This window comes from Silene latifolia, chromosome 6 (assembly GCF_048544455.1).
Source record: "Silene latifolia isolate original U9 population chromosome 6, ASM4854445v1, whole genome shotgun sequence".
NCBI classification, from domain to species: domain Eukaryota; kingdom Viridiplantae; phylum Streptophyta; class Magnoliopsida; order Caryophyllales; family Caryophyllaceae; genus Silene; species Silene latifolia.
Window position 1 is genome coordinate 16,080,050 of NC_133531.1, and position 23,563 is coordinate 16,103,612.

A 23,563-nucleotide genomic window follows, 5' to 3' on the forward strand; every position below is an offset into this window, starting at 1 on the left:
AAAAGTACAAAATTGGTGATGGCATGAACTAAATAAACGCACATGTCTATGGAAGAACATGGGCATTGCAAGTTTGTTGTTTTTATGAGGATTAAGAATAATCAAGGTTCCTGTATTGTGATTGACATTCGGGTTAGAACTACTACTTATCTTTGGAGACGAGCTTTGGATTATATTCCGGATTTATGCGAGTGGTATTGTTTCAGATTAACGTCTCTTTGGTTTTAGCAAGCGAGGAAGTAAACTAAAGTCCCATTGTTTAGGCATGGTGTAACTCTTTGAGGGAACGTTAAAGATATGATTTACGAAATGATTTATATATAGGGTGAGAGCTTTAAGTAACTACCTTTGATAGTAAAATTATATAAACTTCTCGAGGGTTATCTTAATGTTGAACAATATAGTAATCGGATAATTTCTATACTTGTAGCTTGTGGTTTCGAAGTAAAGAATTTTTGGATTAAGCTAGGCTGGATTGACCGTCTCAAGAGGTAAGGACTTTTACCCTTTTTAAAATTAAGAGCATGTTCGGATTAAGCTTTAAGCTGTTTCTATAATATTTTAACATCCATGAATTTCTACTTGCACTTCTAAATTTTGAATATTACACATTGGAATGGTTTCGGCTCAGGCCGCTTTGAAAAATTTGGTTTTCTTCTGGTCTAGAAGGTTTAAGGTCGTCTTTGACGCTCCTGGGATTCTTTCCCGAAAATTTAACTCTTGGCCCGAGTTCTTTTGGGTGGGGATTGTCCGGCCCCCACTCGCTAGGTAGTTAGACTTTCTCCTTTGGCAGTTCCATCCTACTGACTGTCCAAATGTGAGAGGTGCGCACTTTTATGAGTCTAACAAAGCACAGGTGGTGCCTCTAGACCGTGTCAAGGGTAGGACCTTGGCACACAGGTGGTGAAAGTTTTGAATTTCGAACGATTTAATAATTGTTATTGGATTTACGATAATGTTGGTTTTGAAATATAATTCTTTCTTACTGGTTTTCGGAGCTTGTAAAGTTTATAATAATATTGTTCTATGAATTTATCATTCTTCTTATTTTCTCAAAACTCAGCTTTTGCTGACGTCCTTATGTTTTGGGTCGTTCCCCCACTGGAACCTGTACCTATTTATGTTTTGGGTACAGTTGATAGGTACAATTGAAATGCTTGAGATGCTGCATGGGTGCATACTGGATCCTTGGATTAGTACGAGCGTGGAAGGATTTTGAATAAAGACTTCGTCTTAATCTATTTATAATTTTAAAATATCGTTGGATTTGAATTTTATTTATTGTTTTAGATTTTGTAAGACTTAAGTCTTCCGCTGCAACGTTTAATTATTTGATAAAGTTTTGGGACATGTACTTTGTTTTTAAAGGTTGACTGTGATTTACCTTGCACTTGGCATTTTCGGCTAAGTGTGGGTGTAATGTAGTGAATTTTCCATCTCTACTTTACTGTTTTGGTCGTGAAAATTTAGGGTTGTTACATTTGGCCTCCGGCAATATACTTGCCGAGGCTCCCTTTTCGGATCAGCTCTTCAATGGCATTCTTCAAATGCCTGATCGTTGGTTAAGTGACCGGTGTGGCGTGGTACTCACAAAGACAGGCTCGTGTCACCGTCCCCTAGGTTTGGGGGCCTTTCCCACTTCTCGCCCCTCGTTTCGCTCGGGAGAAGACCTCGGCGGCCGATACGACCGGGGGGTGTGATCTTTGTACTTCTTATGGTAGTACGGACCGAACTCCCCCGGCGTCCGCGGGTTTCGCTTCCTCGGCGGGCTGTCGTCCGCGACCTATTATTGTCACGACGCCCTTCATCCGGCTTGTCCTCCCGGTGGTGGCTCTTTCTTTTCGAGTGCCGGCCTCGCCGTGGCCTATCCATATTTTGTGATAGTCTTCGACCTTAATGGCACGGGTCGGCCAATTTCTGGCGGACTCAAGGCTCGGGCCACCGCACTTGATGAGCTCGTTTTCAAGTCCCCCGGGGAGGCCTTTCATCGTGCGAAGGCCGCTAGTTATTTGTTCGGCTCCTAATCTGCTGAACCCCGGCATCGAACCTCTTCACATAGCTTCGGAGTGACTCGCCTCCCCTCGCTCGATGGTCGGGAGATCCGATGTCTCAACGGCTCTCCTTTTATTGGTAGAGTACTGGGCCAAAAACGCGTCTCTTAGGTCGGAATAGGAGTATACCGACCCATCGGGTAGCCCCTTGTACCAGCTTTGCGCCATTCCAACCAAGGTCGTTGGGAAAATTCGGCACCGAGACTCTCGTCAGAGTTGCTCCCACACCGACATGTGAGACTCGAAAGCCTCGGCATGATCGGTTGGGTCGCCCTCTCCTTTGTATGATATAGACGGTAGCTTTAGCTTTGGCGGCACTGGGGTCTCTAGGACGAGGCACCGAGGGGCTGTCGGCCACGTGTCTAATGACACGCGGCGATCGGCTCCTCGCATCCCTAGTCCGGCCCCTCTCCCCGTGGCGGGAAGGGCTTCTTCTCCGACTCTGGTGAGTCGGACTCCTTCTTCGACTCTGGTGAGTCGGACTCCTTCTCCGACTCTGGTGAGTCGGACTCCTTCTCCGACTCTGGTGAGTCGGACTCCTTTCGCTCGTCTGGGGCATGCCTCGTGGGCGTCGCGGCGACATCGTCCTTCCGCGAGTGCGGGAAGGGCTTAGTTCTACCACTGACACTCTGGGCTCCCCCGGCGTCTTGGTAGGCTCGGCCTCTCTCGGTGCTTCGTTCGGGTTTCTCGGAGTCACCTTTTGGGCCCTAGCTTCTGGGACGGGTCCCGCCGCTCTTGTCGGTGTGACGAGTGTGAGCCGGCGCCGACAATCAGTCCGGGAGCGCTTGACTTTTTTGCATCAACCACACGCCCATGACGGTGACACGGTCGGCGGGCGTGGCGTATCTCGGCATTATTGGCATCCCGAACTCCGGTTGAATTATCCCGGTGGTGGAGGGCCGCACAACCTCAAATTGTGGACGGTATCATCTGGGTGGAGGGGCTCTTCGGTTACGAACACCTCTTGTTCTTTTGACATCTTCCTAGCTTTTTGGGTGGGTTTTTTTTTTTTTTTTTTTTTTTTTTTTTTGTGTTTGGGAATGACTAGCTTCTAGTATCTGTCTCCCCACAGACGGCGCCAATTGTTCCGGGTGTGAATTCCGAACTAGGTTTGTTTACCACGCTAGCTTTGTCGAATAATGCCTCTTCTAGCCTTGACTGCTCTCCTCGGCCTCTCCTGCAACAATGAGCAAACTGAGGGCTTGGCTTTGTGCCAAGCGTACTCACTCCGACGCTCAAGTCAGTGAACTTATTGTGATTAAGTAGTATGTAGCTTGATGACGTGTATTGTAGAGTGATGAGAGAGATAATACCAATTTTAGTGGTTCTTAGGTTAGATTCTGAATCCCTTCCTCAATGAGGATTGAGGAGTATTTATAGACTTTCACCTTTTGTCACGTAGTGGCCAAGTGGGCCAAGTGGCATAGCAGGTGGAAAGACTGATCTACCCTCGGCCGAGGGACCTATGGCAGGCCGGCGAGCCTGGTTGACTCCATGCCGAGGGTTCTTGGATATGAGTACGCGGGTATGTGCCCCGGCTGGAAGGCCGAAAGGCTGCATCGGCTGGGATGTCTAAGTCATTGGCTTGCTGTGGATATCTTTGACCTCGTTCAATATGTTGACTTGGTCAGCGGGCACAGAATATGCCCCATCAAGATGCATGAAAAAGCAATATATGTGCATCAAACAACCGTGTACATGCATGAAATAAGTGTTTTATATGGGCATGAAATACGATTATATGTGCATGAAATAAGGTTATATGTGCATGAAACAAGGTTATACGTGCATTAAAAAGTTCTCCAGTTGCACTTAACTACTGTTGGTTCAGGACATTAATTTTAAGTTAAACCCATTCCTATCATAAGGGAAAGGGTTTAGGCTATCGCGGACCCGCCTAATCCAACCCTAAACTCTTTCCCGTCCTAAATTTTAGGACATTATTCCTCTAGTTTTAATTTCGTCCCCTAAAAAAGGGTTCACTTTTCCCCTCTAGGGCGTCTTTTGGTCTTGAAATAACCTTGTATATGTTTGCAATAACCTTGTATGTGCACGAAATAACCTTATATGTGAAATAACCTTGTATGTGCCTAAATAACCTTATATGTGCATGAGATATTAAATGGGCTCAGATCGTCAATTCGAATTTTAAAGGCTTGTCGTACACGATTATTCAATTAATCATATTTAAGTGTTGGGTTATTCTCATTTTAGGACATTATTCCTCTAGTTTTAATCTCGTCCCGTAAGAAAGGGTTCATTCCCCTCTAGGGTGTCTTTTGGTCTTGCTCCCGTTAGAATGAATTTTTCGGAGAAGGGTTTAGGGTAGGATTGCAATAGCCTTATCATTACATGAACTAGCCTTGTAGATGCATGAAAAACCAATGTATGTGCATTACAAAATCTTGTACATGCTTGAAATGTGTAAAATCTCGTTGTTACATTAAAATAAAAATAAGCTAAGAGACAACAAAGTTGCTGCCTAACCCAACCCATTACCCTCCCATTTTAGGGATAAGGGTTGTCTCTTTTATGCTTGTCCTGCTTTAGGACATTATTCCCCTAATTTTGAACTCGTTCCCCTCGTAAAAGGTTCACTCTTCCCTTCTATGGTATCTTTTAGTCTTAAAGTCGTTCAAATGACTTTTCCGGAATAGTTAAGGACATCAATTTTAATTTAAACCCTTTTCATGTCCTAAAAGAATGACAAGATTTTTGGGTGCAATAGCCTTATCAATGGATGAAGTGCATGAAGTAGCCTTGTAGATGCATGAAAAAACAATATATGTGCATTAAACAACCTTGTACAAGTATGAAAAAGTAATATATGTGCATTAAACAATCTTTGTTTCACTTATTTTAAAGGCTATTAGCTCAATGGTAGAGCGAAGTGCATAATTTGCACAAAGGTATGGGTTCGAATCCCATATAGCCTATTAAATAATAAATCACATGATTATAACTTGTCGAGATGCAAGTCGTACAACTAAGATTAAGCAGGCCATAATCATACTTAGGCAAAGACGAGCGACTCGCTTGCGTGCAGCAAGAAGTCAAGGAGGGAATGTATAGCTTTGTAGTGATTAGAAGTTCAAAGACTAGCTTATGCATACCATACATTCCAGTCCTTGACAATCACAATGTAAAATATATACTGCTTTTCTTAGCCAATGTGGGAGTTGAACCCACATCTTGTGTGTTGCACAATGCTCTACCATTTGAGCTAATTGGCTTTCGAAATAAGTAAAATGTAAGTATTGGTAATGTAGAAAGGACAATGACGATATTAAAGATAGTATAAACTGACAATCTGACCATTCTTAGGTCTAATGAAAGCCTTTCTGGTTAGTGATCTTACTATTTTGGTTGTTTGATACCGTGTTTGATGTCAGAAAACTTGGTCATGGAAGTTGTGTGTTACTATTTTTGTTGTCTGTGTGCGTTGGCTTTCATGTATATAATGGCCCATGTCTCTTTTTTCCAGGCGGGTAAACTTTGGTCGCCTGAGTTCCAACCTTCACCGGCGCAATTAATTTGATTTCTTCCTGAAAGTAGGCATATTTTGATGTTTCAGGAACCTTTCATGTTTCAAGTAAATCAATTTGTCCCCTGAGAAATCCAATGAACACGCTTTAGTACTTTAGATACAAAATTCAGGCCTCCAAATACACAAATCGACTTGTATCTGAAATACTAAATTGTGTATCTAGCATCAAATTATATGTATCCGCAACCCACACCCAACCCAAACCCACCACCACCAACGATAGCCACCGCCACTCAACCACACATCATCACTGCCCCCAACCATAATACCTGCCCTAGGCGACTACACTGTATTTCCAACGACGCAGTACCCCACCTTGTCTCAACTATGAACCAGACGAACCACGCAGATGACACACTAGTACTCTAGATACATATTCCTATTCTTTATTTGCTTTGACAATTGTTCCGGGTGTAATTCCAGAGCAGATATTTGTTACCACCCGTAGCTCGTAGAATGATGTCCTGGCTTAAATCCTCCTTGCGGTCTCCTGAAACGATGAACAAACTGAGGGCTCGGCTTTGGCCGAGCGTACTCACTCCGACGCTCAAGTCAGTAAACTTAGAGAGAAGTTGTTGTAACTTGGCTAAGAGTATATTGTAGAGAGATAGAGAAGATATTACCAGATGAATAGTGGTTATTAGGTTAATTTGTGGATCCTTTCCTCAATGAAGGTTGAGGAGTATTTATAGACTTTTACCTTTTGTCACGTAGTGGCCAAGTGGCTAGCAGGTGAAAAGACCGTTTCACCCTCGGCCGATGGACCCATGGCAGGCCGACCGAGAGGTCTTGGATATGAGTACGCGGATATGTGCCTCGGCTGGCTAGTTGTCTTGCCGAGACCCAGGTGACAGGCCGATGGATTGCATCGGCTAGACTGTCTAAGTCGTTGACTTTGCTGTGGACACCCTTGACCTTGCTCAATATGTTGACTTGGTCAGCGGTGCAGAATATGCCCCATCAATTTGCCCCCAGCGTAGTCTATGCCGTGGTATGGGCTCCGATGTATGTTGAGCGTATATTCTGCGTAAGTATTTTGCAAAATTTCTGGTATCAGCTTCTTCTGATGCATCGGCGTGGTTTTTGTTAGGCCGTACCATATCCCCCCTCCACATGGATGCGTAAAGGGTATCCGATGTGGGAAAGAATGTGACGCTGGCCGAGACCAGGGCTGAGAGTGCCGGTTATTTTTGATTGCCCCGGCGGTGCTTCCGGCTTGGTCGATCATGTGGCGGCGGCGGAGAGCGGTACCTAGGAATTTGTTGAGGGAGATGAACAGGCGAAGAGATGTGAATGGGCGTGTTGAATACGCTTGGTCACTGTAGCATTGATTGACATTTAACTGTTGCAACGATTGACATTCCGTGGTTGCATGTCTGACACGTGTCTGTTCGCTGATTGGTTGACGCTTCATGGGCTGTGCCCTGATTGGTCCTTCTTCATGGGCTTTTCCCTATAAATAGGGCAGTTATTCCGTGATTTTGGCCACCAAATTCATTTTCTCAAATTTTTCTCCAAGATCTTCATCTCTCTAAACTTTCAAGGGCTTCCATTTCTTCTAATCTTCAGAGTTTTTGATCCGGCGAGTGTATTTCTTCAAGGTAATCAAACAAATTTTCTTTTACTTTGTTAGTAATTGTTGCGAACATGTCTTCTGTTGACAAACTTTCTTCTTGCAAGGACTGGCAAGGTCGGTGGGTGTACGTCAAGGTGCCGGATGACTATCCGCTGCTGATGTAGGGATTTGCCGTCACTTCCCAATCAAAAACAATTTATAAAACCAAATAAAAGTAGTATTTATTCGGGTGTCGAACACAAAGATGGCGGGGGTGTATACTTAGTCCGTTTAAGTCTTTAGTTTAGTCAAACAAAATAAGATGTTGATTTATCTAAAACTAAGATGCAAACAAGTTAAATTAAACTAAATGGGATTGTATTCAATTGATGGAAGGCTAAGGTCTTTGGGTTCACAAAGGGCAATTAGGGGGAGAAACAAGGTCTAACAAGAAAAGGGTAATAATGGTGGTCAAGGGTTTAAGACTAATTTCTTAGTCACCTTAAGCTCCTCAATAAGTTGTCACTTGATCGAGATGAACTAGCTACAAATTAAGCATAGAGACTACCCAATAGCATGAGCACCAAGACGGATCGAATGCATCAAAGAGATGTTCTAACTTTCATTAAAACTCATCTATAAGCACTTCTAAAACTATCTAATAGCACAATGCACCAAGGTAAGCCAAACATGTTAATGAAATGTCCAATTTTCATTGAGGCATTTCCACAAACACTTCAAATGCATTAAGAGTAGAAACCACATAATCACCCAATTCAAAAGGTTAACAACCCAAATTCATCCCCTTAATTACCCAAATTCCCCTAGACCCTAGATTAGACTACTCACACATGTTCATGGGTGAGAATTCAACAACAAATTGCAACAAAACACAAGTAAACATTGCAAACATGATAAAGACTAATACTTTTGATGAATAACAATTAAACAACATAAGAAATGTAAACAAATGAAAATAATGTAAACAAAAGATGAGAATTGTACCAACAAAGAGGAAAGTAACAATCTTGGACAATAATGGAAGAATGAATTTCTTCTAATCTTCAAATACCACCCAAAATACTAATTGTATACTAATGAGAGATGAAGAACTTGCATAAATAAAAGAAGAATTAAACTAATAATTAAAGAAAGATTGCAAATTTTATTGAATGAAAATAAGAAAGGAAATATTAGGGTTCTTGAGTTACAATATTTGAGAGGAGAGGATGAACTAATCTAATTTTCTATCTAATGTCTAAGGGTAGTGTAATATGAAAGTGTAATGTAATGAGGTGTTGGTCTTTATACTACTAGGCTAATTAATAATAATAATAATAATAATAATAATAATAATAATAATAATAATAATAATAATATAATCTAATAATAATATTACTAACAAACCCACTAAAACTAATCGACCCATTCTAAAAACAAATGACACCGTCACCTTTTTCTATTAAAACAAAACAAAAGCAATAAAAGGGGGAAAGGGAAAGTCAAAACGGAAGCAGGGGACTTTTGCCGGTCCACCGGTGGCCGGGCGTGATGCCGGTAGCGAGTACATGAAGAAAGGGGGCGAAATCAAGTGGGGTGTGCGTCACGGTGGTCGATCACGGGGCACCAGAGAGGGAACAAAATTGATGCGAGGTTGTTGGATTGCGTGTTGCGTGTCGGCAGAGTCTGGCCGCTTGGTGGCTATGACCGTAGCGAGAACTTCACAAAAAGAGAGAAATTGATGTTGTTGTCTGTGGTGAGTCAAAGTCGGTCACGGTTGGCGCAAAGAATGCAATGGTGTTTGATTCTGCAGATTTAGCCGTGGTGGCTCACCAATTTAGGCTCGAGGTTAAATCGCTCGGAGCTCCAACGAGCAAAAGGAGAAAGCAGGAGTCGAATCGGTGGTTTGTTGATGAATGGTGATGGATATCGGGGACGAAGGTGATGAATGTGTTGATGTTGGTGATGCAAAGCGATCAAGTGGTGTTAAATTAATGATGGAGGTGGTTGATGTCGAAATTGATGGTGGATTAATGGAGGATAGTGATGTTGTCGCTGCTGTTACTTGTGTGAGCAGGTGAGTGAGAATGGTGTTGGTCACGGTGGTTGGTCGTGGGAGATGAATTTCTGGGTTGCTGCTTGACTGAGGCAGAGGACGGTGCGAAAATGGAGGTGAAGTTTGGTGATGATTAAGGAAGTGAATGAATTGGTTTATTTCTGGGTTCGGAACATGAGGGAGGTTGGAGGTGATAAAACGTGAAGTGGTAATGAAGATGGTGAATGGTTATGAGGTTGAGGATGAATGGTTGTTAATGGAGGTGATGATGGAATGAGGAGGAGTGAAAATGCAGCAGATGATGTTGAAGTTGTTAATGGTGATGGAGGATGGTGTTGTCGACATTGATGGTGGTGAAGATGAATGAAGATGGTGAAGCTGGTGATGGTGATCGTTGATGAAGGTCGAGTATGAGAAAGGAAGAATGCTGGTGAATGGAAAGGTCAAAGTCAAGTTGACCTTGACTTCTTCCTTTAATTTTCATTCTTTGACTCCGTCTTTGACTCGTCTCAAATCTGCCTTGATTTGTTCTAACTCGAATTTCCTCTTTGTTATTTTGCCTTACCTACAAATTATTATAATAAAGTAATATTAATAATAATTATAAATAAATATCCGACTAATTAATAAATATGACTACGACGACTAATTATTATAAATTAGTAATTAAATGAGCTTATTAGACAATTAAGCACACAAAATCGAGTCGGAATAAAGTATAAATGCGGGGCAAAATACGACTAAAATGTTACTTATCAAATCTCCCTACACTTAAACCTTACTCGTCCTCGAGTAAGCTCATTTAAACTAAACTGAGACCCTTAATATAAAAGACTAGCTAAATTAATAATATCCGATGAGAGGCAATTAACGGGTCTTCTCCGTCCCTTCAACTCACACCAAAACACAACGAGGTATGCATTCCGATGCAAGGCAAGTGGGGGCTTGCAGAAAATTTTGACACATCCAACATTTAAGCACGAATCAACATATAAGATGCATCACAAAAAGCCAAACCGCTTTCCTCATCTAAGCGGCCGTTTTGCTTCAAAATTGAAAGGTCTAGGTTAGGTGAAACCGTCTCAAAACCTCAACGAGATGCCAACTCCCTAAACGTGGCACAAGCAACCCAAATATGTTCACACAAGCCAAAGAAACACATTCTGAGGCGGGGAAAAGGGGAAGCAAGGCTAGTCCTCCAAGAATGACATGACACGCGCAAGATTCAACCAAAAGAGACCCATGGCTAAGGGGACTTAGACCATCGACAACCTCACGGATTTCACTCGCCACTCATTTAAAGAACGGGTGTTTTTGTACAAAAAGTAGCCAAACACTCTCCTACTACGACTCGTGAGAACGTGTCCGCAATCTAATGTGTAAAACAGTCCTATGTCCAAATGAGATGCAAAATGTAACAATGCGCAAGCCATGAAATAAGGGTTGTAATGGGGCTAAGGAGTAGGGCGGAACGGGATTGGTGCAAGCACCGTTTGGATATGTGGAGTTCAAATCAAGAATTATCGACACATCACATCCCTTTCCTTATTGCAACACTTGAGACACGTCTATGCCCTAACATAGAATGGATCACCAAAACTATGCAAAAATTGCATAAACCCAACTCAAATTGGAAAAATTTAAAAGTACTCCTCTTATTTCAACAAATGGTAACGTCTACACCCTAACAAAAACCCGGTTTCCCAAGTCATGCAAAAATTGTGTAAACCCGACTCATTTTGGAAAAACATCAATTTGCCCCTTTATTTAGCAACGGCTCTTTCTACCCCGTTTAATGATGATGAGGGGTGTTGCTTGCCTTTTTCTTCTTTTAACACAAATATATACAAAACAACCAACTCTTTTTTTTGAATTTTTCACAACTTTTTCACTTTTCTATTTTGTTTTTCATTTCTTTTTCAAAACCTCTTAATTATATACAATGCCAAATGCATACCAAGTTCCGACCCAAGTGGATATGTATACTATCCACCACTATGACCCAAATCACCTCCTATAACACTACTACAAAACCGACCAATTCTTGATCAAGGAAGGGTGGTTATGGGATGTAGCTATTTTAGTGAGTTTGCCAAATGAATAGGTTGAGGCTCAAAGGGGGTGAATCAAAAAGGGAAATAATGGAAGGGACAAAACAAGGCAATTTGGCTATGTGAGGTTCATATGCATGTGGAAACAAATTTTATTTCATAACTTGTGCACAAAAAATGGAATGCAAATCATGGCCTAAGGACGGAATGACACACTTATGCGTCTAGACATAACACGTCTCGCGAGGAGACCTACTCACAATCCTAAGCGGGGGTCGGGTATGAATGCACCGACCCTAGGAGGCTCTAATCCTCACATTTGAGTAGCTAGGTCGAGGTTTAGGTCTAGCCTACGGTCCTCTCGGTCTCACAAGGCGGCCAAAACTTGGTGGACATGCCCTTTTTCCATATGCTAACCATGTGACACGGGTGCGAGCCATGGGGAGGGGGAAGGCACGGTCAAGACATAAATCATCATTGGGGTATCATAATCCCTCCCTAGACCACATTTTTTGAAAACATGTATTCACAAACTCAATGCAACATGAAGGAAATACAACACGTATATACAAGAGAAACAAATGCATGCGAGAAATGGAAATGAACATAAGGTAAACATGCAACAATTATCTAAACCTAGCAGCACGTAAGCACACACACCAAGTTCCAAAATGGAACATCCTCATCAACATAGCCCATCCTCCTCCATATATCCAACAATATAAAGGAAAAGAATAGTAAAGGAGAAAGAGATAGGAAATATTCAACCGAGCGGTCTTCTAGTCTCCTAATGCCTCAAATGTCCCGTATGTGCCTGCGCCACTTGTTAGACCAACATATATATACGATGCAATATTTTTGTAATTTTTTGAAATTTTTCAATTTTTAGGCATTTTTTATAATTTTTCAAATTAACAAGTATATAAACAATATTTACAAGGTGGATATTTCCCTCCCCACACTTGAAATTTACATTGTCCTCAATGGAACAAAGTATAAGGAGAGAATATGAAAAATAAATAACATATTTTTGGTGGTTTTTGAATTTTTCGAAATTAAAGAACATGTTTTTTGGATTTTTTTGAATATTTGGAAATAAATAACATGTTTTTGTATTTTTAAATGATGGAATTTCCTCCCCACACTTATTTATTTACATAATTCCATTGGAAATAAATGTGTGGAGGAAATTCGGAAATGAAATACATGTTTTTGTTGATTTTTCAAAATTTTCAAATTTTTAGTGATTTTCAAATAAGTATGCAATGCATGATCTAATCTATATGCAAAATTGAAATACGATGCAACTATACTATATGAATGCAAAGAGAGCTAATTTGGATTAGCTCCTTTTAGAATCATGTTACTAAATGCAAAATGCGGTAAAAACTTAATTAAAGAGAAAGAGAATATGTACATTGCGGTGGTTCTTAAGTAACTCCACCAAACCTCTTCATTCAAAGACTTCATTCAACCGGGATCAATATCCCGAGATCCCACCAACCTTCTACCTTCAATACAAGGATCAACAACACATGAACCCTTGTTCTTCATCATCAAAGCATGCAACTTACTCATGGCATCTTGAACTTCTTGCCATTTTCGGTTCATTTCTTCTTCAAGATTTTCCTTAGTCTCTTTGTCAACATTAGGGTCACATACCCTTTTTCCTTTCGATCTCTTCCTCCATCTTTTTGGCTTCTTCTTTTCAATTCCCGGTTTTGATTTTGGAGGGGCATTGGTGCTAGAATTGAACTCGGTTTCCCAAGTCTTGCCCATTTCCCCACACTTATCTTTAACATTCACTTCTTCTTCAAGGAACTTATCCGGTGGCTCATCATCAAATTTTGGCTCACAAGAAATTAAGAGCTCCATGTTCTCATCTTCATTCTCATGGAGTTCTAATGTCTCCACGGCAAACATGTTTTGAACCACGGTTTTCTTTGAAGTATGTGGTAGCTTGAATTCAACTTTTTCCTCCCCGACTTTGAATGACAATCGTCCCTCTTTGACATCTATGATAGCTCCTCCCGTGGCCAAGAATGGCCTACCAAGAATGACACGAGAGCTTCTTCCCATAGGGATGTCCAACACAATAAAGTCGGTAGGAATTGAAAGCTTACCAATTTGAACCATGATATCCTTGAGAATCCCATTTGGAGATTTGATTGTTCCATCGGCAAGTTTGATTGTAATGGAAGTGCGGGCTAAGCTTGAAATATTCAACCTCTTCACAAGGACAAGTGGTATGACACTCACACTTGCCCCTAAGTCACACAAAGCACTATCCACCTTTTGGTCACCAATGGTACATGGAATTGAGAAACTCCCGGGGTCATCAAATTTGATGGGGATTTCTTTAGATTTGACCACATTGCACTCGTCACTTGAGGCATCAAGCTCATGCTCACTAATGTCCACTCTTCTAGAAATGACTTCTTCTTGCTTGGCCAAAGAGTGTTCTTCTACCATCACCATCTCTTCTTTTTCCGGGTTCCTCTCAACTTCTACCCTCACATTTGGTGCTTCCACTATCTCCTCAAGCACAAATTCTTCACTCATAATGGTTGGTGTAGTCATAATCATCTCTCCCTTACCCGGGTCAACTTCAACATCCAAGCTTGTACCATGAATTGTCATTATTTGCTCAAGAACATAATCTTCTATGCTCTCTTTTTCGGGCACATGGTCAACTTCTTGGAATGTTTCCATAGCCATGGAAAATGGAGTAGTGTAAGATAACTTCTCTTGACTTGGCAAATCAAATGATTCTTCTTTTTCCTCTTCAACTCCAACCATGATAGCATTAACTTCCTTTGACTTCATAGGGTCCCTTGGATTTTGCCCTTGTCTTAGAAACACACCCGGTGGTTTTTGAGAACTCATGAGAGCTTGGGAAGCCACCTTAGCTTCAAGACTCTTGATTTGTTGTTGGGTATTACTTGCCAAATCCCCTATCAACTTCACCAAGTTTTCATATTTATCATCTCCCATGGTATTGCTTGCTTGGGGTGGTGACTCTTGGTTGAAAGGTTGGTTGGAAATTGGAAGAGAAAAGCCATATCCTTGATCTTTAAAGTTGGAATTTTGGTTGTTCCCTTGGTACCCTTGATTGAACCCTTGATTTTGCCCTTGGTTGTACCTTTGATTATTGTTGTATCCTTGATTGAACCCATTGTTGTTATTCCATTGATTGAATCCTTGGCCAAACCCTTGGTTAGCTTGGTTTCCTTGGTTTCCTTGGTAAAAGTTTTGATTACCTTGGTTCCCTTGGTTACCCCTATAATCTTGGTATGCTTGAGATTGGTTGGCAAAGTTTTGGTTGGATCCTTGGTTGTTGTTGAATGAGGGTCTAGGTGGACGGTTGGAAAAATTGTTAAACGCTTGGAAAGCATTCACCTCTTGCACATTGTTCCCATCAAATTTGTTGTAATTGTTGGCACACAAGTCATATGTGTGACCACTTCCTCCACAAAGTTCACAACTTGAGACTTGAGCCACCACCTCCATGGGTGCCCCATGTGAGGTTGTGGCTTGGTGTACTTGATTTCTTTGAAACTTCTCAAATTGTTTTGTGAGTAAGTCGAGCTTGGCATTTGTCTCGGAGTTGGAGGAGTTTTCCTTAGGAAACTTCCCATTCCTTCTTAGCATGTTTCCTCTAGAACCATAGTTTGCTTCCGAATCTACCATTTTCTTGATCAATGCCGTGCCCTCTTCATCACTCAAGTGATCAAATCCTCCCCCCGCGGAGGCATTTACCATCTCCTTGGTCCTCGGTAGCAAAGTTTGGAAGAATGTTTGAGTGATGTACCATTCCGGTATTCCATGGTGGGGGCAACTTGCTATCAAGTCTTGATAACGGTCCCAAGCTTCACCCAAAGACTCCCCATCCTCTTGTTGAAATGTATGAATCTCATTACGGAGCATCGCGGTCTTTGAGGAAGGGTAATATTTGGCCATGAATGATTTAGCCAAGGCATCCCAAGTAGTGAAAGTATCCGGTGGGTGAATGTTCAACCATCGGTCCGCTTTGCCCGTCAATGAAAACGGAAACAACATCATTCTCAAGGTGTCCTCGGACACCCCATTCTTTTTCATCATTGAAACCTTCCTCTTAAACTTCCGGAGATGAGCATGGGCATCCTCTTCAATATGACCCCCGAACAAGTCCTTCTCAATTAACCCGACTTGGGCGGGATGCATTTCAAAGTTGTTTGGGGCCAAGGTGCCAAAATTAATTGGGTCACAAGCATCATTGTGGTTAGGACGGTTATGGTCACGTAAAGCCATTGGTGGTGGTGGTGGTGGATTTGGTATATGAGAAGGTGGTGTTTGAGGTGGGCTATTTGGAAATTGGAAGTTGTGAAATGGATTTTCTAATGAAGGCTCAATTGTGATGTTTGGTTGTTGTTGAGTTGTGTTTTCAATGAGAGGTTGGATGGGTGGATTTGCTTGGTTTATGGTTGCTTGAGAAGAGGTTATAACCCTTGCAATGGTCCTATTCCTTAAGGCTCTAAAAAGCCTTTCGGGGTCGGAGTCAAAGAGCAAAGCTTGGTGGTTCCTCCTAGGCATACAACTTGTCAAACCGTAAGACTCCTAGTGCTTTTACACACTAGGGTAAGGCAAAAATCACACACACTCTACAAGAAGCACACAAACTACACAAACAAGCAAACAACAAGTAACTAAGACTAAGCCTAAGACTCTAACTAACTAAGCATAACCTAACGCCATCCCCGGCAACGGCGCCATTTTGATGTAGGGATTTGCCGTCACTTCCCAATCAAAAACAATTTATAAAACCAAATAAAAGTAGTATTTATTCGGGTGTCGAACACAAAGATGGCGGGGGTGTATACTTAGTCCGTTTAAGTCTTTAGTTTAGTCAAACAAAATAAGATGTTGATTTATCTAAAACTAAGATGCAAACAAGTTAAATTAAACTAAATGGGATTGTATTCAATTGATGGAAGGCTAAGGTCTTTGGGTTCACAAAGGGCAATTAGGGGGAGAAACAAGGTCTAACAAGAAAAGGGTAATAATAGTGGTCAAGGGTTTAAGACTAATTTCTTAGTCACCTTAAGCTCCTCAATAAGTTGTCACTTGATCGAGATGAACTAGCTACAAATTAAGCATAGAGACTACCCAATAGCATGAGCACCAAGACGGATCGAATGCATCAAAGAGATGTTCTAACTTTCATTAAAACTCATCTATAAGCACTTCTAAAACTATCTAATAGCACAATGCACCAAGGTAAGCCAAACATGTTAATGAAATGTCCAATTTTCATTGAGGCATTTCCACAAACACTTCAAATGCATTAAGAGTAGAAACCACATAATCACCCAATTCAAAAGGTTAACAACCCAAATTCATCCCCTTAATTACCCAAATTCCCCCTAGACCCTAGATTAGACTACTCACACATGTTCATGGGTGAGAATTCAACAACAAATTGCAACAAAACACAAGTAAACATTGCAAACATGATAAAGACTAATACTTTTGATGAATAACAATTAAACAACATAAGAAATGTAAACAAATGAAAATAATGTAAACAAAAGATGAGAATTGTACCAACAAAGAGGAAAGTAACAATCTTGGACAATAATGGAAGAATGAATTTCTTCTAATCTTCAAATACCACCCAAAATACTAATTGTATACTAATGAGAGATGAAGAACTTGCATAAATAAAAGAAGAATTAAACTAATAATTAAAGAAAGATTGTAAATTTTATTGAATGAAAATAAGAAAGGAAATATTAGGGTTCTTGAGTTACAATATTTGAGAGGAGAGGATGAACTAATCTAATTTTCTATCTAATGTCTAAGGGTAGTGTAATATGAAAGTGTAATGTAATGAGGTGTTGGTCTTTATACTACTAGGCTAATTAATAAAAATAATAATAATAATAATAATAATAATAATATAATCTAATAATAATATTACTAACAAACCCACTAAAACTAATCGACCCATTCTAAAAACAAATGACACCGTCACCTTTTTCTATTAAAACAAAACAAAAGCAATAAAAGGGGGAAAGGGAAAGTCAAACGGAAGCGGGGGACTTTTTAGGTCCACCGGTGGCGAAGCGTGATGCGGTGGCGAGTACATGAAGAAAGGGGGCGAAATCAAGTGGGGTGTGCGTTCTGCCGGTCGATCGGTCTTGCAAGGGGCACGGTAGAGGGAACAAAATTGATGCGAGGTTGTTGGATTGCGTGTTGCGTGCCGTGCAGTAGCCCGGCCTGCCGGTGGCTATGACCCGTAGCGAGAACTTCACAAAAAGAGAGAAATTGATGTTGTTGTCTGCGGTGAAATTTGAGTGATTCTTGCGGTTGGCCGCAAAGAATGCAATGGTGTTTGATTTTGCAGATTTAGCGTGGTGGCTCACCAATTTAGGCTCGAGGTTAAAGCGCTCGGAGCTCCAACGAGCAAAAGGAGCAGCAGGGAGTCGAACTGGTGGTTTGTTGATGAATGGCTGATGGATATCGGGGACGAAGGTGATGAATGTGTTGATGTTGGTGATGCGGGATGAAGTGGTGTTAAATTAATGATGGAGGTGGTTGATGTCGAAATTGATGGTGGATTAATGGAGGATAGTGATGTTGTCATTTGCTGGTACTTGTGTGAGCAGGTGAGTGAGAATGGTGTTGGTCACGGTGGTTGGTCGTGGGAGATGAATTTCAGGTTCTTTGCTTGACCGAGGCGGAGGACGGTGCGAAAATGGAGGTGAAGTTTGGTGATGATTAAGGAAGTGAATGAATTGGTTTATTTACGGGTTCGGAACATGAGGGAGGTTGGAGGTGATAAAACGTGAAGTGGTAATGAAGATGGTGAATGGTTATGAGGTTGAGGATGAATGGTTGTTAATGGAGGTGATGATGGAATGAGGAGGAGTGAAAATGCAGCAGATGATGTTGAAGTTGTTAATGGTGATGGAGGATGGTGTTGTCGACATTGATGGTGGTGAAGATGAATGAAGATGGTGAAGCTGGTGATGGTGATCGTTGATGAAGGTCGAGTATGAGAAAGGAAGAATGCTGGTGAATGGAAAGGTCAAAGTCAAGTTGACCTTGACTTCTTCCTTTAATTTTCATTCTTTGACTCCGTCTTTGACTCGTCTCAAATCTGCCTTGATTTGTTCTAACTCGAATTTCCTCTTTGTTATTTTGCCTTACCTACAAATTATTATAATAAAGTAATATTAATAATAATTATAAATAAATATCCGACTAATTAATAAATATGACTACGACGACTAATTATTATAAATTAGTAATTAAATGAGCTTATTAGACAATTAAGCACACAAAATCGAGTCGGAATAAAGTATAAATGCGGGGCAAAATACGACTAAAATGCTACTTATCAGCTGCCCTGCTCCTTCCAGCACCAAGTTAATTTGCGGTGCGAGACTAAGGCGGAGCACGACAGATGGGTCACCCGGAAGAAACTCAAGATGGATGCCAGCAAGGTCCCTCTTAAGGAGGATGAGAGGCTGGCAATGAGGCTCTTTGAGGTGGACAAGAGTGGGGTGCCGAAAAGATGGATTCCCCCGACGCAGATCATTCTCCAGGATGAGCCGCTCTGCCATGTCGGCCTCATACCGGCCCTAGCACAGGGTGAGTGGGGTCGGTGTGAGGCCCATCACCGCTCTCAATGTTCCTGTTTCTCGAACTACTATTTATTTCCTCTATTTAACTCTTTGTTTCTTTCGTAGACCACTTTGGACCGGACCTGTCTGAGGATATCCTCCGGAGAATGGGGCTGCACAAAGATAAAACTGTTGCTAACTTGCATCCCAAGGCTCTGGCCCATGACCGCAGGACGTCGCCGAGTGATCTTATGGAACAACGGCTGAAGGGCTTGAGCATGGAGGAGGCTCAGGCGAAGGTTGTTAGCGGCGTAGTGCGTCGGACGCGGAAAACAATGTCTTCGGCGGCGAAGGCGTTGACGCCGGTTCCACCTCCCATCCCCCCCCTAAGAAGGAGACGGTGGAGATTGTTGATATTCCTTCCGAGGGGGACTCTAATGCGGAGGAATCTCCTCTTCTCCGAAAGAGGAAAAAGACAGCCTCTGCCGCTGGCAAGGAAGTGCCTCCTCCGGCCAAGAAGGCCAAGCATGGTACCTATTCATCTTGTGGCTCAGATTTAGCCAGGTCATTAGGTGCTCCTGATGACTTGTTTTCCGATACGTCGATACATGTTGATACTGATGCCTTTATTAAATTTTTGTAGATCAGCCGCTGTCGGCTCTTGCTCTCATTGGGCAGCAAGGGGAGGAGACCTCTGCGCAGGTTGGTGATCGAGGTGTCACCGTCAACTCTTCATTCCAGAAGGCTTCCCTCTCCCAGCTGCAGGCTGGCGGTCAAAGTGTCACCACCGTCCCTTCATCCCAGAAGGCTTCCGTCTCCCAGCTTATAGAGGAAGGCACGAAGCTGATTAAGGAGCTGGCGAGGTGGAACGTGGTTCCGGTGCTCGTCTCATGGAGCGGGGAGAAGGCCGTGGCTCGAGTCATTTTTGAGCATAATGCCACTAAGCAAGTGGGCTGCGTCGGCGAAAAGCTGGATCTCCTTAATGAGCGAGAGGCTTGGGGAGATCGAGAAGGCGCTCTTGGGCGAGAAAACTCGGGGAGGACGCTGAAAAGGAGGTCCTCGGTCCTCGAGAGAGAGCGAAGGCCGAGGCTGCGACCGAAGGCTGCGAAGGTTGTTGGAGAAGTGTAGCTTTGTTCAGGGGCGTGCCGACCTCTATCTCCAGCAGAGGAACGAATCCAGGGACCTGTTTAAGGCCCAGGCGGAGGTGATCCGGAGCAAAGAGGCCATCATCAAGCAAAAGGAGGAGGACATTGAGATGCTCCAAACCGTCATGCTCCCCAACCTGTGCGCTGAATTCCGGGACTTGGCCGAAGGAGCTGCTAGGGAAGTGATCGGGGAGCTTTTCCCTCTTGATGGTTCCTTTCCGTGGGGCAAATATGACGAGCTGCTTGATGACAAGCTCGAGGCTAAGGAGAAAGCCGTGGCGGAGAAGGCCAAGGAGGCGGTGAGGGCGAAGATGGAGAAGGAGGCGGCCGCGGAGAAAGCAGCTCTTGCTGAGAGGGCTAAGGCGGCCAACGAGGAAGCCGAGAAAATGAGGGCAACGATGACGCCGAGGCCAAAGCTGAGGCCGGAAAAGGCTGCTTGGGTTGCTGTTGAAGAAGATGCGGCTACATTTGGCGCCGATGGTGAGCGCGACGAGGCATAGGGAGGCGGGCGGTCGTCACCGAGCTCACCGGCGTCTCGATACCCCGACTCCTCACTAATACCATGGGCTGCTTGATGAGAACAAGTTTACGGCGGATCCTTCAGCTCCTCATACACTACCATGTCTTTGCTTGATGAGAACAAGTTTCTGCGAGATCTGCTTCAAATTGTTCGGGAGCATTATTAAGCCCTTCATCCCTGCCATCTTTTGGCGCTTCAAATGACATATTTGTAATTTTTGCTTTTCTTTCCTTGTATTTTGTACAACTTTGGTAGGTTGTGTTTTGGCTTATCCCAATGAGGACGGCCGTTGTCTGCATTCTTTTCACCTGTAACCTGTTATTATTAATAAGAGTTTGTTTCTTTTGCCTTCGGCATGGCCGAGGTCTTTACCTTTTTTTTTTTTTTTTTTTTTTTTTTTTTTTTTTTTTTTGAGCGTCTGAACGGTATTTAGTGTTTCCACTTTGCCTTTGCCTCTGGCTTGGCCGAGGTCTTCTCTTGTTTTTATGCGAGTTGCCCTCTTACGTTATTAATTGAGCGTCTCTTTTTGTTTCCGCTTCGGTTTGGCGAGGCGAGTTTTTAGTGTGTATCTCAATTTGTGTTTAACGCTTCTAAGGTATTTTGATTGTTTATCAAGCTGCGCGCGCATCGTCGCGGTGTCGCTTTTTTGATGGAGACTGCCGCTCTTGTCGGTACGACAGTATGAGTCGGCGTCTGTTCCTGGATAGCGTGTCATGCGGCGTCTACCACTTTAAGTGACTGCCGAAGCGTCTACTATTTGGGGTGACTGCCACAACGCTACATTTCTTGATGGAGACCACCGCTCTTGTCTATGTGGTGTGGTGGCGTCATTTGCGATAGCGTGTTACGCGGCGTCTACCACTTTAAGTGACGCTGAAGCGTCTACTATTTGGGGTGAGCGCACGGACACTACATTTCTTCATGGAGGCTGCCGCTCTTGTCGGGAGGACAGTGTGAGCCGGCGTACATTCTGGATAGCGTGTTACGCGGCGTCTACCACTTTAAGTGCGCAAGCGTCTACTATTTGGGGTGACGCCACGGCGCTACATTTCTTCATGGAGGCGCCGCTCTTGTCGGGAGGACAGTGTGAGCCGGCGTCTGTTCCTGGATAGCGTGTTACGCGGCGTCTACCACTTTAAGTGACTGCCGAAGCGTCTACTATTTGGGGTGACTGCCACAGCGCTACACTTCTTCATGGAGACTGCCGCTCTTGTCGGGAGGACAGTGTGAGCCGGCGTCTGTTCCTGGATAGCGTGTTACGCGGCGTCTACCACTTTAAGTGACTGCCGAAGCGTCTACTATTTGGGGTGACTGCCACAGCGCTACACTTCTTCATGGAGAGGCCGCTCTTGTCGGGAGGACAGTGTGTGTGGCGCGTTCATTCTGGATAGCGTGTTACGCGGCGTCTACCACTTTAAGTGACTGCCGAAGCGTCTACTATTTGGGGTGACTGCCACAGCGCTACATTTCTTCATAACGACTGCCGCTCTTGTCGAATCGACAGTGTGAGTCGGCGTCGGCCTCTTTCTTCATGACGACTGCCGCTCTTGTCGAATTGACAGTGTGAGTCGGCGTCGGCTTCTTTCTTCATGACGACTGCCGCTCTTGTCGAATTGACAGTGTGAGTCGGCGTCGGCTTCTTTCTTCATGACGACTGCCGCTCTTGTCGAATTGACAGTGTGAGTCGGCGTCGACTTCTTTCTTCATGACGACTGCCGCTCTTGTCGAATTGACAGTGTGAGTCGGCGTCGGCTTCCTTCTTCATGACGACTGCCGCTCTTGTCGAATTGACAGTGTGAGTCGGCGTCGGCTTCTTTCTTCCTGCTAGTGACTTATGGGGAAAATGGACATCTTCATGGAAGACTTGGTCGATTTTACATTAGATATAAACATGCGTCGGGGTGCCCACAGCTGTTCTGGACACCTCCGCCGCTATACAAGGTCTACCAGTTTTCTAATGCCTCATTAGAGGCGCTCCTCCCCCGTCAGCCGTCGGTCGCATCCATAAGGTCGCCCTCCCGTTGTGAGGATGAGCTTTTCCCCTTCTCCGACTGCTTTGCCACTTTGAGGGATTGCATGTTGCATCCTCTGGCAGATATCTGGACGTTGACCACCTCGTCCTTCTCGTCCTTGGAGACGAGCTTATGCGCTTCCCCACGGTCCGAGACATACATAAGTGTCGGGGCCGGATGGACATCTGCGTCGGCATCGCTCGAGTAACTCGGCCTATCGGGACGTTGTAGGCGGACGAGCCGTCAATGACGACGAACTTGGCTAGGACATTCTTGGCCGCATTCCCCTCGCCGAACATCACCGGTAGTCGATTGAACCCGGGGTACCAGGCCGGCCCGGAGAAGGCATGTACGGTGGATGGGTGCGGGGCTCAAGTCCTTGATTCTCGGCCGAGGGTGGAAGCACTCCCTGAACATGATGTTCGTGTAGGCGCTGTGTCTATCGGACACCTCTTCACTAGGTGGTTGGATATGTCCAAGTTGACTACGAGTGGGTCGCTGTGAGGGGCGATGACTCCCTCGTAGTCCTTCCCTCCAATAGTCATATCGGGAATCTTGGAGGCGGGGGTATTTGTGTTGGGCACAAAGTTGATGGCCGATACAGCTCGTTCGAGTGCCGTTTGTGCCCATGAGCCGACCCACCGTTCTCGTTACCTCCGATGACTACATGGATAACTCCTATCCGTTGAAAAACGGATTTCTTATCGGCCGCTGGCGTCGGTCTTGGCCTTTGGCCACATACTTGTCGAGGCTCCCCTTCCTTAGGATTAGCTCTTCAATGGCATTCTTGAGATGCGGCGAGTTGTCGATGAGGTGGCGGTGCAACCGTGGTACTCGCGATCTTGGTTCGTGTCACCGTCTCCTTTGGGCTTGGGAGGCCGTTCCCACTTCTGGCCTTCATTTCTGCTCAGGGCGAAGACCTCGGCGGCCGATGCGACCAGAGGGGTTTTGTCATGGTAATGCCTTTGGTAAAACGTTCCCGAGCTCCCCCCGGCGCCCGTCGAGTCCTGTTTCCTGGT

The 23,563-nt window shown here is 43.8% G+C and overlaps 1 non-coding gene across 1 annotated transcript; it reads left to right on the plus strand.

Moving 5' to 3' along the window:
• The first annotated feature begins 15,080 nt into the window (after nt 1–15,080).
• Nucleotides 15,081–15,187, plus strand: LOC141589389 (small nucleolar RNA R71). Its single transcript, XR_012520330.1, has one exon. It is a non-coding gene; the product is annotated as a small nucleolar RNA R71 (small nucleolar RNA).
• Nucleotides 15,188–23,563: the final 8,376 nt, after the last annotated feature.